Genomic DNA, 15,927 nt, shown 5'->3' with positions numbered 1-15,927 from the left:
GTATAACGTCGTGTCTTGCGTGGGCGACGGTCGCGCGACCATCGCCGTCGCGTCTCATATACTTCTGTATCGATAAGGTTTGATTTCGTATGCGTCGCATCGCCGTCGCGCGACCGTCGCCCACGCAAGCCACGGCGTAAGATTTGCATCATGAGAGTGTAAGAGTCCGTTTTGACAAGTAATCCCAATATTTGGCGTAGGCACTAGTTTTAAGAAAGCAACTGCCATCCTGACCTTACTACCCGAAGGGTAACTATAGACCTTATTGGGATTAGTCCAGTTTCCTACGATGTTTCAGTCTCCGAAAAGCGACTGGCAAACATCAAATAAAATTCCGGACATAACTTAAAGCATCCTGCTTAAAATATATTTTTCAGTACAGATGGTGTTTTTTTACGCACTAGTTCGAAAAGTGGTAAATTATATGCCAGGTCGAAACTTCGGAGTGCCATCTGTACTGAAAAACGTCGTACGATACACGTGCGAAAAGGAAATTCGTAACTCGTGTCAATTTAAAACACTCCCTTCGGTCATGTTTTAATTTATCGCCACTCGTTTCGAACTTCCTTTTTTACGCACTTGTATCGTAATGTACTATTTATCTGTCTCTATTTAAGCAAATTGTAGTGAGTCAGCACGAAATCATCGACCCTTTGACGAGCAATCGAAATGGGTCAATGGCGGAAAAAACAAATCCTTATATATCTAACAGGTTTTGTAAATTGAAAGTACGGTCAGACCCGATTTTGATTAGATTTGATTGGATTCTTTGAAATAGGTAAGGAATTTTGGGAGGTACAATTACCTAACGTGTACAACAAAATTGAATTTAAGAGTTACTTTGACGACTGCTTTTGAAGCAGAGTGGTCCTGGGTTCGAGACAAGTGAGGGCATTTTTTATTATGAACAACAAAATATTTGTAACGTAGTCATGGGTATGGGTATCTTTACGTAGGTTAGTATTTATAAGTACCTATCATTGTTCTAGTACAAACAACATAGTGCATAGGTCTTATAAATGTTAAACTTTCGTGAGACATATTCAAATAATTAATGACTGCGGTTTCGCCGCCGCGTGAACTCCTATAGGGGAAGGTTGCTATCATTGGACCACTTAACTTCGCTGCTCTATATTTCATAGATTTTATGTCAAAAAATAAAACTAATTTGAGAAGTTGTAATTCTTGACATCTAATTATGAATTACCGTATTCATAATTAAAAAAAATATATATAATAAATTTAGAGAAAAATTCTTTGGGCCAGAGTCGCCTTCATTGAACCACAAAGTCGCCATCAATGGACTAAGGAAATTTAGACCAATGGTCCAATCAAGCAAACTTATATAAATCGACAATTTTTTTTTTATTAAATATTTTTTATTAAAATTTTATCATAATAATATATATATTATTTTCATATGTACTAGTTTTTTCTTACATTTTGTCTATGGGTGGCCCAAGGTGAGACCCAAGGTCACCTTTGTACCTTACTGGATTCCGTCCAGAACGATTAGATTTTGAAATATTTCAGTGGTCCAATCAAGGCACTGGTCCAATGATCGCAACCTTCCCCTATGCCTGAAGTCCAAATTGGTCCGAAACATGTCGCAGCAATAGCAATATAATACAAGCCTTCTTGAGCTTACCGTGGGCCTCAGTCAATCTGTGTAAGAATGTCCTAGGTATAATATTTATATTTATTTATTTATTTTAATAACGTGAGTATAACCGTAGAGTCATTAATTATTAACACAGGTCTTCTTTCTACGGGACTTTGAAAACATTTGTAAGAATACCCTCAGTAGGTATACATTACCTAGATTTAAATAATTAATAATAATGTCATAACTCATCATCCTCCTTGCGTTATCCTGGCATTTTCCACGGCTCATGGGAGCCTGGGGTCCGCTTTGACAACTAATCCCAAGATTTGGAGTAGGCACTAGTTTTACGAAAGCGACTGCCATCTGACTTTCCAACCCGAAGGGTAACTTAGACCTTATTGGAATTAGTCCGGTTTCCTCACGTTGTTTTCCTTCACCGAAAAGCGACTGGCAAATATCAAATGACATTTCGCACATAAGTGAAAAACTCATTGGTGCGAGCCGGGGTTCGAACCCGCGACCTCCTAAACGAAAGTCGCACGTACTTACCGCTAAGCTACCAGCGCTGCAATAATAATGAAACTGTGTTTATTAATATGGTAAATAAGTATTTGTGTGACCACATTACAGACCAAAATACAAGTTAATAACTTCATGAATTATATTAGAGTATAATTATTGTTCTATGAAATGAACCAAAACAATGTGGCCGAAGGTCCGGTAAATTCCGATTTCGGGACAAAGCGATTGTTCAATATATAATTAACTAAATTGGAAAGGTACGGTTTATAATTAAGTATTAAATTGCACAGAATTCCAACCCATTTCCCTTTTAGACCACACAATTACAAGCCGTATTAATGAAGGTTGTATAACTTCCCGGTCCGGCCTATAGTCGGTAGTGACCGCGGTCCTGGGTTTGAATTTCTGTCCTTAGACTAAGTCAGCTTTCAAACAAAAAAAAACTAAATCTAAATCGGCTCATCCGTTCGAAAATTAGGATGCCACAGACAGACAGACAGATGTTTTTGCGTCGGGGGTTAAAAATGAATTCGTTTCCCACTGTCGCCTTTTACGACTTTTGAGAAACGCACGGAAAAAATCCTGGGTTCGAAATGTTCGAATCCCGGTAAGGGCATTTATTTGTGTGATGAGCACAGATATTTTGTTCCTGAGTATTGGATGTTTTCTATTTATGTATTATATAAGTATGTATTTATCTATTTAAGTATGTATATCGTCGCTTAGCACCCATAGTACAAGCTTAATTTGCTTAGTTTGGGGCTAAGTTGATGTGTGCAAGGTGTCCCCAATATTTATTTATTTATTATTATTTAATAAAGGTGTTGAAATTCTTTACCCGTCACCACACAGGCGCGGAGCATTCATACTGCTTTTATTTCTTCAGAGCAACAAAATAACAACACAAACTGGAGGCTATACTAATGACTCACTTATTTCCTTTTGTGGACAGCTTAAGGCCCTTCGGAAATAAGGCCCCACCTAATCTAATAAACTTTAAACGAGCGAAGTACATAAAAGGGTCTGGAAACAGTGGAAACGTGACATGATAAAACCCTGAGGCGACCACAATAGCTCACGTGGTGCCCATATATTATATAGGTATGTGGCTAATAATTGATTAAAGGGTTATTATGTTTCAAGTTTTAGAAAGTAGCGGAATAGTCATATAATTTATTTTTCCCCTCACTAGCTCGGAAACACGTGTTTTGTCCTTTAATACCAGCGGGTAAAAACGCATTTTATCCACTAGTGGGTACCTAAAGTAATTTGACCTTAAAGTCAAATTAACTGCTTTAAAATTGATAAAAGCAGGTGAATCTAATAATAAAGATGATTTACCACCTGTGAAACTACTGGAAGCAGTGATAAACGCATTTTTGCGTTGTAGTTTCCTCGCTATAGTGAGGAGAAAAGTTTTGTGTTACACTCGGGTGCAAATGTATTTTACTTCTCGTGTGTTAAAAAACTCGCAAGTTCAGGATTCTATTCTCGAACCACTCGCTTCGCTCGTGGTTCAACTATAGAATCCTTTCACTTGCTCGTTTTTCAATTCCACACTCGGCGTTAAAATACAACTTTGCCCCCTTGTACAACAAATAACTATTACAAAAACGCAAAAGTTGTTTTTTAACTGCACGTGTCAATATGATACATGAGCAAGCGATTGATTGTTTCGAAAATTGGAGTCTTAAGCGCTGCGAGCGTAATTTTTTAACCCCCGACGCAAAAACGACGGGGTTGTATAAGTTTGACGTGTCTGTCTGTATGTGTGTGTATCTGTCTGTGGCATCGTAGCTCCCGAGCGGATGAACCGATTTAGATTTAGTTTTTTTTTGTTTGAAAGCTGAGTTAGTCGGGAGTGTTCTTAGCCATGTTTCATGAAATTTGGTCCACTATGTCGCGGTCCCGTTTTTTCAAAATTTTAATTTATATTTTTAGGTTATTTAATATTTTCATAAAGTTGGAGAGAAAAAGTGGTACTGATTGCAGAGCGAGTTGAGTAGCTTTATCTGTCTCTTTCAGTACCTAGGTACAATGGTGTACCTAATTCATAAGAGTGTACCTACAATGGCATAAGGTTATTTAAAATCTGCCTAAAACCTTCATCTATATTTTTTCTATGTCTATCCTCGTAAGGCCCACCATAGTTAGTTTTCCCATTTTGAATTTGAACCTTGTTCTATAAGTAAATTGGTAAGAATTTCGTTTGTTTCAAAAAACAATGTAACAATGGGAATTCTACTTTATTTGGTTCATGAAAGATTCAAATTAGATTGCAACAACTAGAGTACATTGTAACGTATATTGAGCCTTACGAGGCTATGGTACAGTCAACCAATTGGAACCCTAGGCCACTGTAGAACTATGTCATAGTGACGTTACAAATCAGATTGCAAGAAATCTCTTACTGCTTGTCATTTTGACGTGGTTGTAGAGTGGCCTAGGGTTCCAAATGGTTGACTGTAGGTACACCGCGTTCGACGTGTGGCTTCCCCGTCACATGAGCGTATTTACAAGTTCGACAAAGATGTTACAATGTACTAGCGGCGCCCTCTGCACAGAGTTTTGCGTAATAACACTGCGCTTGTGAGCTTGTAAAATGCAAAAATACAATTTTTGATGGTTAATGGTCGAATGAAGCCCCAGCCGAATAACAACAGTTGTCAGGCCTCCGACGTATTAGCTTGTATAATGCAAAGTCTTACAGCACTCTGATATTGATATTATAGCAGTGACAGGTCGCCGGCCCATTACCCATGCCACAATAGAACCCATAACCCACAGTCGGCTTCTATAACACCAACGGGACGAAAATGTGTGAGACTTTATTGTAATGGAAAGAGTTTCCATGATGATGTTTCATACCCTCTTATACGGGTTTCTAAAATATGCTCCACAGTGTGCTAGCAGCGCCTTCTGCACACAGTTTGCGTAACAACCCACATTGCCGGGCATCCGTATGAGCCTGTGAAATGCAATTACTGCGCTCTCCGCCCAAAATTAGCTTCATTACGCTTCGTGGACCTTTCATTGTTCTGCTGTTAGATGACTTGATGAAAGCAACGCCATTTTGAAAAGCTGTCACGTATATGAACATCCCATGCAGAAGCAGACTTCATACGAGAAAACGTGACCATTTTTGACTTCGACAGCGGCCGCTAGCGGTCTACTCAATTTAAGTTTAACGGTTAAATCAGAGTTTTCAGTAGGAAAAATTATATGTTTAATGAAACCAAGGTTGTACCAAAGAGGATCGAGTATTATAAGAGAGTTACTGTTAAAGTAAAATGTGTAATCACAGTGCATAGACAGCCATCTCTCGACACAGGCTTAAAACTTTTGAACCTAAGTTTTGACAATTTGGCCCATAATCTTAGCTTGATATGGCTTAAAATGTCAAATATTACTTAATATTAGCGCCATCTAGCCGAGCGTCCCCCAAAGGTGTATCGCCATCTAGGTCAGCGTACCTTTTTCTGTATGGTTTTGAGGTACGTTTTTTCTTAGACTTTATCTGTCTATACGGAGTTACATATGTATTTGGTTGTACTCACGTTATTTATTATATCGCTACTGTTGCGACATGTTTCAGGCCAATTTTGGAGGCCCCTCTTCAGGCATATAGGAGTTCACGCGGCGTCTAAACTCCGTGTACTCATCCGTGAAACATGTCGCAACAGTAACGATATAATAACCTGAGTACAACCGTGGTTTCATTTTAAATATTTCAATATGTCTCACGTAAGTTTAACGTCTATAAACAATTAAATGTCTAGAGGATACAGTCATTGATTTCCGTTTCGATTTTAGAAAAGCAAATTATTCTCGTAATTAGAGATTTCATTGTTCTGCTGTTTGATGTGAGACTTGATGGAAGCGACGCCATTTTGGGCATGCGGATATGGTTTTAGATATAGAAAATATATACCGGGTGGGGCCCGTAACAAAAGCAAAAAATTAAACTGTAGGCTGTACTCCTTACGCTGACCAACATTTCTTCAGCGACTTTTAAAAATAACTTGTATTTTGTTATTTATCACCTTTGAAAGCTTTTCCTAAGAGGCAATGTACTGCGAATTCTGTTAAGTCTAATGTGTGACTGACAACGTCAATGACAACAATAATGGAGTCCATTGAAGCTAATATTTATTTTGTATGAAAAATTAGAAAATTAAAGACTTCATAATTTTTAAAAGTCGCTAAACAAATGTTGGTCAGTTTAAGGAGTATAGACTACAGTTTAATTTTTTGCTTTTGTTACAGGCCCCACCCTGTAGACGGAAGGTGTACGGAGTCTAGCAGTCGCGAACACTCATGGCTGATTATTTCTATAGGATCTCTATAGGACGCGATTAACGTGAGTACCTACATCCATAATTATACTAATATTATAATGGGAAAGTGTATGTGTCTGTTTGTTTGTCCGTCTTTCGCGGCAAAACGGAGCGACGAATCAACGTGATTTTTTAGGTGGAAACAGTTGAAGGAATGGAGAGTGACATAGGCTACTTTTTGTCTCTTTCTAACGCGAGCGAAGCCGGCTAGTAATAAATAATTGTAAATATTTGGATGTACCTCGCGAAAGTTTCCTTAAATGCCAATATAATACAAATACCTACCTAAAAGACGACATTACATAGGAAAGTAATTAAGGTAAACAACAGGCTGTCTTATCGCTATAGTGCGATCTCTTCCAGACGACCTTAAGGTAGGACTTAAAGAGACAGGTATAGCTACCCGACTCGATCTCCAATCAGTACCGTGCTGCGTGTTACCGAGTTTTGTCAAAAATCATGTTTGGTAACCAGCTGTCTATCAGTAAAGTGGTGCCGTGATGACGTCACATAGCCGGAGGGTTTCTACACTTAATGGGTACAGCTATTAGAAACACGCGTGGCGTATAAGCATTTAAAGTAAAGATGAGTAATGGCAATGCGCCTCAAGGAGCCCTGATTGTCAGAAATATACTGAACCTTATGGATATTATGATCATTGATCATCATACCTAATGTTATGGATAAAATCAACCTCCTTGTTTTATCCTTGCTTTTTCCACGGCTCATGGGAGCTTGAGTTCCGCTTTGATAACTAATCCCAAAATTAGACGTAGACGCCAGTTTAAAAGCAATTTATGGGGTATGCTTATAAAGTTTTTAAAACCGAAAAGTAAGGAACACCCTAATATATAAATATTATAGGAATTCTTACAGAGATTGACTGATTCCCGCGATAAGTTCAAGAAGACGTGTGTTGTTATGTTGTACACATCTCTCTATAACTGATTTACCTACCCATCTAAAAAAAAGTAACTTGTTTATTTCTAAGAAACGTACATGCATTTATGAACTTAACTGTTAATCTATTACGAAACGTTCGAAAACCACCCTGGTTTTTGATCCTTTCTTCGTTTAGGTTAAGGCATTTATTTTTCATTCATATCGATTTGTTTTTAAAAACTTATACTGTCGAGTAACGAAACGTGACTATGTAGCAATCCCCCCATTTTGCCATTTAGCTCCATTCTTTAGAAAAGCGCATCCAGCACGCGTAGCTCCTTAATGGAAACAATGCACCAATCATAACTACCTAGCCAACTTCACAATCGCTTGACGCTTCGTAACTGAACATTTTTTGAGGTGAAACTACTATGACTCCCAACTGGCAACGATAAACGTTTAACGATGAGTATTGCCACTACCAACTGACAGCGGTAAGCGTTAAAGGCTTGCCAGCTCGAATTATGAAAAAATGCTAGACTGATATGTCAGGAATATGGTAAAAGTATGCCAATTTTTGAAGTGAAATTCCTGTGAGTTTATGTTGGTTTATTCAATAATTTCAGACTAGCAAAACTGTGTCCACTTGAGAGGGTCAGAGTTGGGGCTGGTGTCCCAAAGATTTGCATAATTATGACAGTGATGACGTCATTCAAATGATTATGACTGTGGCAATAAGTGCGAGAAGGACACCAGCCGCAACTTTACCCTCTCATGTGGACACACTTTTTGGCCAATCAACTCAATCAAGGTTATCTATATATCTATGGGTAATTTACACTATTTGACGCGTGATTGACGCGTGGTTGACGCTAGATGTCACTACAAATAACTTGCATTTAGATTTAGATAACTCAACAATTAAATTTATTAGGGTCAAATAAGAATTGTTTAAAGTGTAATATCGATAGCTTATTATGCAGTAAACTAATGTAATAGTGCTCTTGTAAAATCTAGCTATCAATTTACAAGTGCTAATTCACCGTACACTGTCGTACTTCTTCTTCTTCCTCCTACCCTTATCCCACGTTATGTGGGGTCGGTACAACATGTCTTCCTCTTCCATTCTCCCCTATCTTTCGTCATCTCAACACTCACATCTTTCTTTCTCATGTCCTCTTTCACACAATCCATCCATCGTTGTTTGGGTTTACCCCTCCCTCTCCATCCATCAACATTCATCTCCAACATTCTTTTGCCTATATGATACTCATCCCTCCTCATTACATGACCGTACCACGCCAACCTGCCACTCCTTATCTTTTCCGTTATAGGCGCAACTTTCAAACTTCCCCTAATATACTCATTCCTGATCCGATCCATTCTGGTCACTCCACACATCCATCTCAACATTCTCATTTCCGCTACGTGCACTCTCCTTTCATTACCTTACCAAAATCAATAACAATCAGCTTATATCACCTTGACACTGGCAAAATAGTTCCAATGGACTGAGGCCATTTAATTTTAAAAACTTAACATAGCGCAAACGATTGTCACTTCGGCTAGGCCATTTGTCCATTGCAACACAAACTACATATATACAGACTATGCCACCCCGTACCACAAAATGCGACTGTCAAAACGAAACTATTGTTTGCAGCGGAAATGGATAGATGTCGCTCATAGTCCCATTTGGCACATATCTATATTTGATAAACTTGCAAGCCTTGTCATCCGATACATCCGTCTCAGGTTTTTCTCTTCAATAATTTGACAGGTGGAACTGACTAACTATTTATTTTTATGCAGGAACATCGAAATGCCTGACATGTAGCGAAAGCTAGATGATACCGAATTTTGGGCAAATTGTCATGGCACGTTATGGTCTCATCAGAAGTTCGTTCGCTTTTCAATCCAGAGGTCACTGGTTCAAGCCTCGGTGGAGACACACGTAAAGATATCCAGTTTTTTGGGTTTTATTATTATTTTATGGTTTTTTATTTGTTTAGATTTTTTTTGCGTAAGTTTTCACGATAATTCTTAATTATTTTGAACGTACATTCCAGAATAGGCAAAATATTACAACCTTAAGTGCGTTTTCACATTATACCCGATCCGCGATATCGGATGTAGGAAGGATTTCAAAGGCGAAAATCAAAGATGGCGACTTAAACATAATATATGCGATATCGGTCAATGAATAAAGGCAAGAAATTGGTTCTAGCTGGGCATTTTCTAGAGATTGAAGACATTATTCCACCATTTGAACTTATGTGCAATAAAGTATAAATAAATCATTGGTTTTTGAAATTGTTGATATGTCATTTTCATAGGCTAACTGTAGGTACTACAATATATCATTCAGGGACAGGGTACAGGGTTTATAGTAAAATAAAAAGAAACTAGCTATAATAACTTTTAATTATAATATACATTACAAAAACTTGTTTCATTTACTTGAAAATATTAGAGGTTTACCATATAACAACAAATATATAGTCATCAATGCGATGAAATAAGTTCTCAGGAAATTTATTTAAAATGTGATAAGCCTTTAGTGGATGGCCTGCTTCTGCTTTTCTTGTTTTCGTGCTCCTTCATCCCATTGAAACTTCGATGTTTACGCATTTTTGTCAATCCGTTTCGATGTGTACACAGGAGCAGACATGAGGGAACAACTCAAATGATTTTGGAACATACTCGTAACTGGGATTGGCTTCCACATCGGCTTTTCTACCTCCAATAAAGTTTGCATTATAAATTCACCGTAAATTCAATACTTGTATCAAATGATTATGCACTTTAAATAATCAGAGGTTAGATGACACTTTTCTTCTTACGGCAATTATCCACTTAAACGGTGGTTTCGTTTCCACCACAGTCTTGGAAATAGCTAGAATTTAGTCGCTATTTTTCTTGGTGTTATTACAATTCACCATAACAAATTTTACTAGGCCCATGTTAAATTTATCTCGAAAATGTTTACTGCAATATGGATTTGACAACGTAAGTCAGTGACAGGAATGTCAATTTTGGCCATAGTGAGCGCTGGTGAGCGCTGTCATCCTTTTAGTTACCCCTCCAGGCCTCCACCCGCTTTGCACCCTGCACCTTGCCAATACAGTACAGACTTGTCATCCCATACATCCGTCTCACGTTTTTCTCTTCAATCATTTGACAGGTGCAACTTAATAACTTAAGTATTTACTTTTCAGCAGGAACATCGAAACGCCTGACACATTAGTGAAAGCTAGATGATGGCGAATTTCGTGCCAATTGTCAAGACACGTTATGGTCACGGTTGAAGTTGGTTTGGTTTTCAATTCAGAGATCACGGGTTCGAATCCCGGCGGAGAGACACAAAGTGAAGATAACAGTTTTTTTGTGTTTTATTTTAATTTTATGGTTTTTGATTTTTTTTGCATAAGTTTTAACGATAATTCTGAATTATCTTGAACGTACATTCCAGTAAAACCAAAATATGCTAGGTAAAATATTACAACTCTAAGTGCGTTTTCACATTATCCTATCCGCGATATCGGATGAAGGAAGAATTTTAAAGGCAAAAATCAAAGATAGCGGCTTAAATATATTGGATATCGATATCGGTCCTACATCTGATACCGGATCGGAAAATGTGATAACGCACTAAGACGGAAGTATTACTTTCTGATTATTTCATTTTTAGTAGTATAAAAATGTTTTACCACAAACAACTACATAATTTCAGCACGACAGAGTCAGACGGCACTATGATCAGAATGAGACTAAAGTTGTCAAAATGATAGATATTGTATATTATTGGGGAATAAAACAATAATTATATTAATAGGCCAATTTTATTCACCAAATTCTTTGAAAAGTTTTTTCATTACCATACTAAGTGTTGGTCCAGATTGATAAAACATGGAATATTGGTAGTTCGGGGTGTAAAAACATGTCAAACCTGAGATATGAAATATTAGTACTTATTTTCCCATCAAATATAATGAATAAAAATAAATCAAACACAAAGTATTAAATAAAAAAATAAAAAAAGATTCACAAAAAAGCAGCAAGGTCTCCCCGGTGAGATTCGAACCTCGTCTGCTGCTCAAGTTATCGCAGCTAAAAAGCAGTATCTTCGACCGCCACACCAAACTTCTACTTAATCAGAGTGACGAAATTAGGTAACTTATAGGTATAATATGAGTAGTAAGTCATGAAGACTTTTCACGACAAATTGAATGAATATTAAATGTTTTGTTACTTCAAAATGCAACGTTGCCAGACTGCTGACTGCAACGTCGCATAACTCTAGTTTGGTCGTAAACTGATTTAGACCTTAGTAAATTATTATTAAAAATCAATTCAGAAATAGAAGATGATGGCTATACACGGCGCTTGACTGATGGATGCGTTTTGTTATATAAAAAGAGTAGGTACATATTTCTGAAAATATTTTTATCTTCTTGCTTTAAACTAAAAATCATCTTGATATTCATCAATTATCATCATTTTGATATTTTGATATTCGTATATAATTAATAACCTAGATACAAAAAGAACATAATGAATGATACTTCGATATTTTACCAGTATCGAAACGCAGTAGGTTGGCCATGACAGCCAGTGACAGTACTAGTACTGAGGGCTTACTGCTGTCACCTGGGTTAACACATTGCGGACATCTTTCTCTTTACTCCTATCCAGGCATATAGAGTGACATATATAGCCACATAGCGCAAACTCTGGTGTTCGTGGAAAACCTCCTAGCTAGACTTGTCATTCATTCATTGTAAAAATAGTAAAAAGATTTTGACTCTAAAGACTAATGTTTAAGTGATTTTCAGTCTTATGTTAAAGCTGAGTAAGACGTGGATGGCGGCAAAGCTTTTGTAAATACATACATATATTGAATCACGGAATTAAGCAACACAAGGCAATTTTTGTTATGTATTTATATTCCGCGTTTTGTTTAAGCCGTATATTGTATCGTTTTTCATAACAAAATGCGTAGATAATTTACACCTTCGTCTGTAACGTATTCGCAAAGGTTCTTGAGCGAAACCAAAATCGACAATATCCACCTACACTCAAAAAAAATCTTTATTTATTAATTATATTATAAAGCAACATCTGCTGACGGTTTGTAATTGTCGATATTAATATATCTAGACTAACTTTCAATGTGGTACATGCAACTGGACAACTGTCACTGTACATTTGTAATCCTTATTACAAGAGCATAACGTCTATGGTTAGTTAAGACAGAGTATTGCTGTTAGTAGGTACGATGGGTACGATGTTGAACCTTAGGTTACCTTCCATCAATACTAATACTGAAAGACAATTTTTAAACTTATTGCATTACATGTGTCTAACAAAATTTCAATGAAATGGGTTGTGAATCTAATATTTAAAAAAATCACTATTTAAAAGGAGATGGTTGAAAAGGGTATAAAATATTTAAAAAAAAAGAAAAAAAAAAAAAGATTTTCACTACCGAGGATCGAACCCACGACGTCAGGGCCGCGTTCATCGTCTTACGCTACTATAACTGAGCTATTTAAGCGATAGAAAGGGTGGCGAAATATTAACTAACTTTCAATCTAGTACATGCATGGCGTTACGAGTCCTAAAATTCATTATATTCTTTTAAAGATTTATGTCTCAAAAGTGACACTTAACGCCATCTAACAGTGATCTCAAGGCAACAAGAAATTTGTAGTAACGCCATCTTCATTTGCCGTGCTTTTAGGCGGTCGCATTTTTTTGTATGGGGTGGACATATCTACTATATCCATAATCTCTGATTGCAATAAGGACGGAAGACAACAATTTTCACGACCGGCGTCCCCTTTCCAACCAAATGCATACTTTACTCCTCCCTATTGAGAACTAGAATCGAACGAAGTATTCACAAATATGCTTCAACAGTTCAGTGTAAGAGACTTTTAGATTAAAGAGGTTATGTTAAGGTGTGTTTTCACTTGGACGTTTTAGTGTCCAGCTGAACTATTTTAGGGATCGAGATTTGTTGATAGATTGAAATGATAAACTTGGAATAATTGGTAAAGTTGAGTGTGAAATTGTAGCGGGGTGTCTGTCGCCGTTTTACAACTTTAGCGTATGTTATAATATCTTGTCATCGTTGAAGGGGACATCCCGATCTGCGGGCCGATTTTTGATTCTCATGCACACGTTCGAATTCAGAAAATTGTCACTGAAAATAATAAACAAGTCAACCGGTATTTTAGTGACAAAATCCCGTATGCGAGATTCAAAAATCGCCCTCTTGCTTGAGTGTAACACATGTGTGATATAATAGTACATTACGATACAAGTGCGTAAAAAAGGAAGTTCGAAACGAGTGGCGATAAATTAAAACACGACCGAAGGGAGTGTTTTAAATCGACACGAGTTACGAATTTCCTTTTCGCACGTGTATCGTACGACGTTTTTCAGTACAGATGAGCCTCCGAAGTTTCGACCTGGCATATAATGAACCACTTCTCGCACTAGTGCGTAAAAAAAGCATCACATGTACTAAAAAGGCATTTTATTAAGTAAATAAATAATAGAATTTGTAGTTTTCATTCGTCAAACCTGTCAAGTAATAATATCAAAGACATATATATTTCCGTATAGACGGATAAAGTCTAAGAAAAGAATGTACCTCAGTACTCAGTACCATACAGAAAAAGGTACGGTGACCTAGATGGCATTACACCTTTGGGGTACGCTCAGCTAGATGGCGCTTTTATTAATATTTGACATTTTGAAACATATCAAGCTAAGAATATGGGCCAAATTGTCAAAACTGAGGTTCAAAAGTTTCAAGCCTGTGTCAAGAGATGGCAGTCTATGCACTGTGATTACACATTTTACTTCGACAGTAACTCTCTATAATAGTCGAACCTCTTTGATAATATGAAATATTTGAGTAGCTTTTTCAGACTCTCCACACTTCATATTCCTCTTTTAGGGTCTATTATATGCGAACATATTTAGCAAGAGACCTCAGTGCAAAATAAGCAAGTTCCTTGTTCTAATGAATTCTAATGAACACAAGTTAAATTATAATCTATTGAAAATATTTCAACTTGTGCTGTCTTAAAGTAGTCACACTACTATGTATATAAATTAAAACCGAAATAAATTACATATATGAAAGAAAAAGTGACCAAGTCCTCTGGTGCCTGAGGCTGGAATCGAACCAGAGGGCGCTACGAGTCCTTGTATAGATTACTCATATGAGAGATAATTTCGACCTCGACAGCTGTGACCTGGGTGGCCGAGCGGATAAAGAGGCATTTCCCGCGATTGGAAAGTACGCTGGTTCGATTCCAGCCTCAGGCACCAGAGGACTTGGTCACTTTTTCTTTCATATTGTAATTTATTTCGGTTTTAAGTTCCTTGTTCTATGAAAATTCATTTCATGAATTGGTGCTATTAGGTATTTACCGTTCCGCAGTATTTATTAGTCCTTACAGGGCAGGACTAACAAGTCCACGTCACGATCGCGTGGCTTCGTGAGCGTATCGTAGCTAGCTGTCCCTATCGCTCTTCTGTAGCGCGACAGAGACAGACTGCGTTCCGATCGCCGTGTAGCGTCAACGATTGCCACAAGTGGCAAGTGGTTCGGCTGTTGAGCTCGGGATTCGCAAAAACGAGGCGATAATATGGTAATCAAGACCCTGACAATAAATTTCCGCAAGAAGTTTAGGTTAGACCGAAATATCTGCGTATTGACTTATATATAACTTTCTTAGGACGTGGCATACGGGCATCAAAATATGGAACTTTTTTCGAATTGCTGACATTTCGCGTTGGTTCTCCGTTGATGTGTATACAGTCGCATGTTTCCGAATAGGTAGAATCATTTTTCAAAATTAGACATTTGAAATCTACAGTTACGTGACAATGACAAGAGTGCTACGTAACAACCTAACCAAACTATTATAAATCGTATCTTAGTAATAAAACATTGTCAATTACGGTAACATATTTTTTCAATACAGTTGATGGAATCAAGATTTGATATAATGAATATGCATGCGATAATATTATACACTGTTCATTATAAAATTATGTGACTTTGACAGTTAACGAGAATCGAATAAGATCCATCACGTAAAGAATGACAACGCTAAGCACAAATATGGGCCAAGCGTGCAGTGTGCAGTTTATTTGGCCAACGCGCGCGTGCTACCAATCCAGTTGCAGCGTGCCCGCAAAACGAGAATGTTCAGTTGAAATTATACACTTGTCCTATCCTTACATTTGAAGTCTTTTTACTGAGGCTAAAAATAAATCACCATTACGATACCACAGTAGCTGTAAGATTTATTCTATTTTAACGAATGGCGATGTCGCAGTGTCGCTATAATTTAGTTTTTCTAAGCCGCTACCCTGTCACGGAAAATGGCATTTAATTGTATGGGGAAAGTGAACAGCGCACTCTAAAGATTTAGCAAAAAGGTCGACCGGGGTTTTAAAGTCTTCCAAACGGAACGATTTAGAACGATCGCAACCATCTAAGTTTTGATGTACAGAGATGTACCTAGTGCGAAACAAAAATTTGCCTTCGTATAT

This window comes from Leguminivora glycinivorella, unplaced genomic scaffold (assembly GCF_023078275.1).
Source record: "Leguminivora glycinivorella isolate SPB_JAAS2020 unplaced genomic scaffold, LegGlyc_1.1 Scaffold6, whole genome shotgun sequence".
Taxonomy (NCBI): domain Eukaryota; kingdom Metazoa; phylum Arthropoda; class Insecta; order Lepidoptera; family Tortricidae; genus Leguminivora; species Leguminivora glycinivorella.
Note: the sequence above shows the minus strand (reverse complement) of the source record.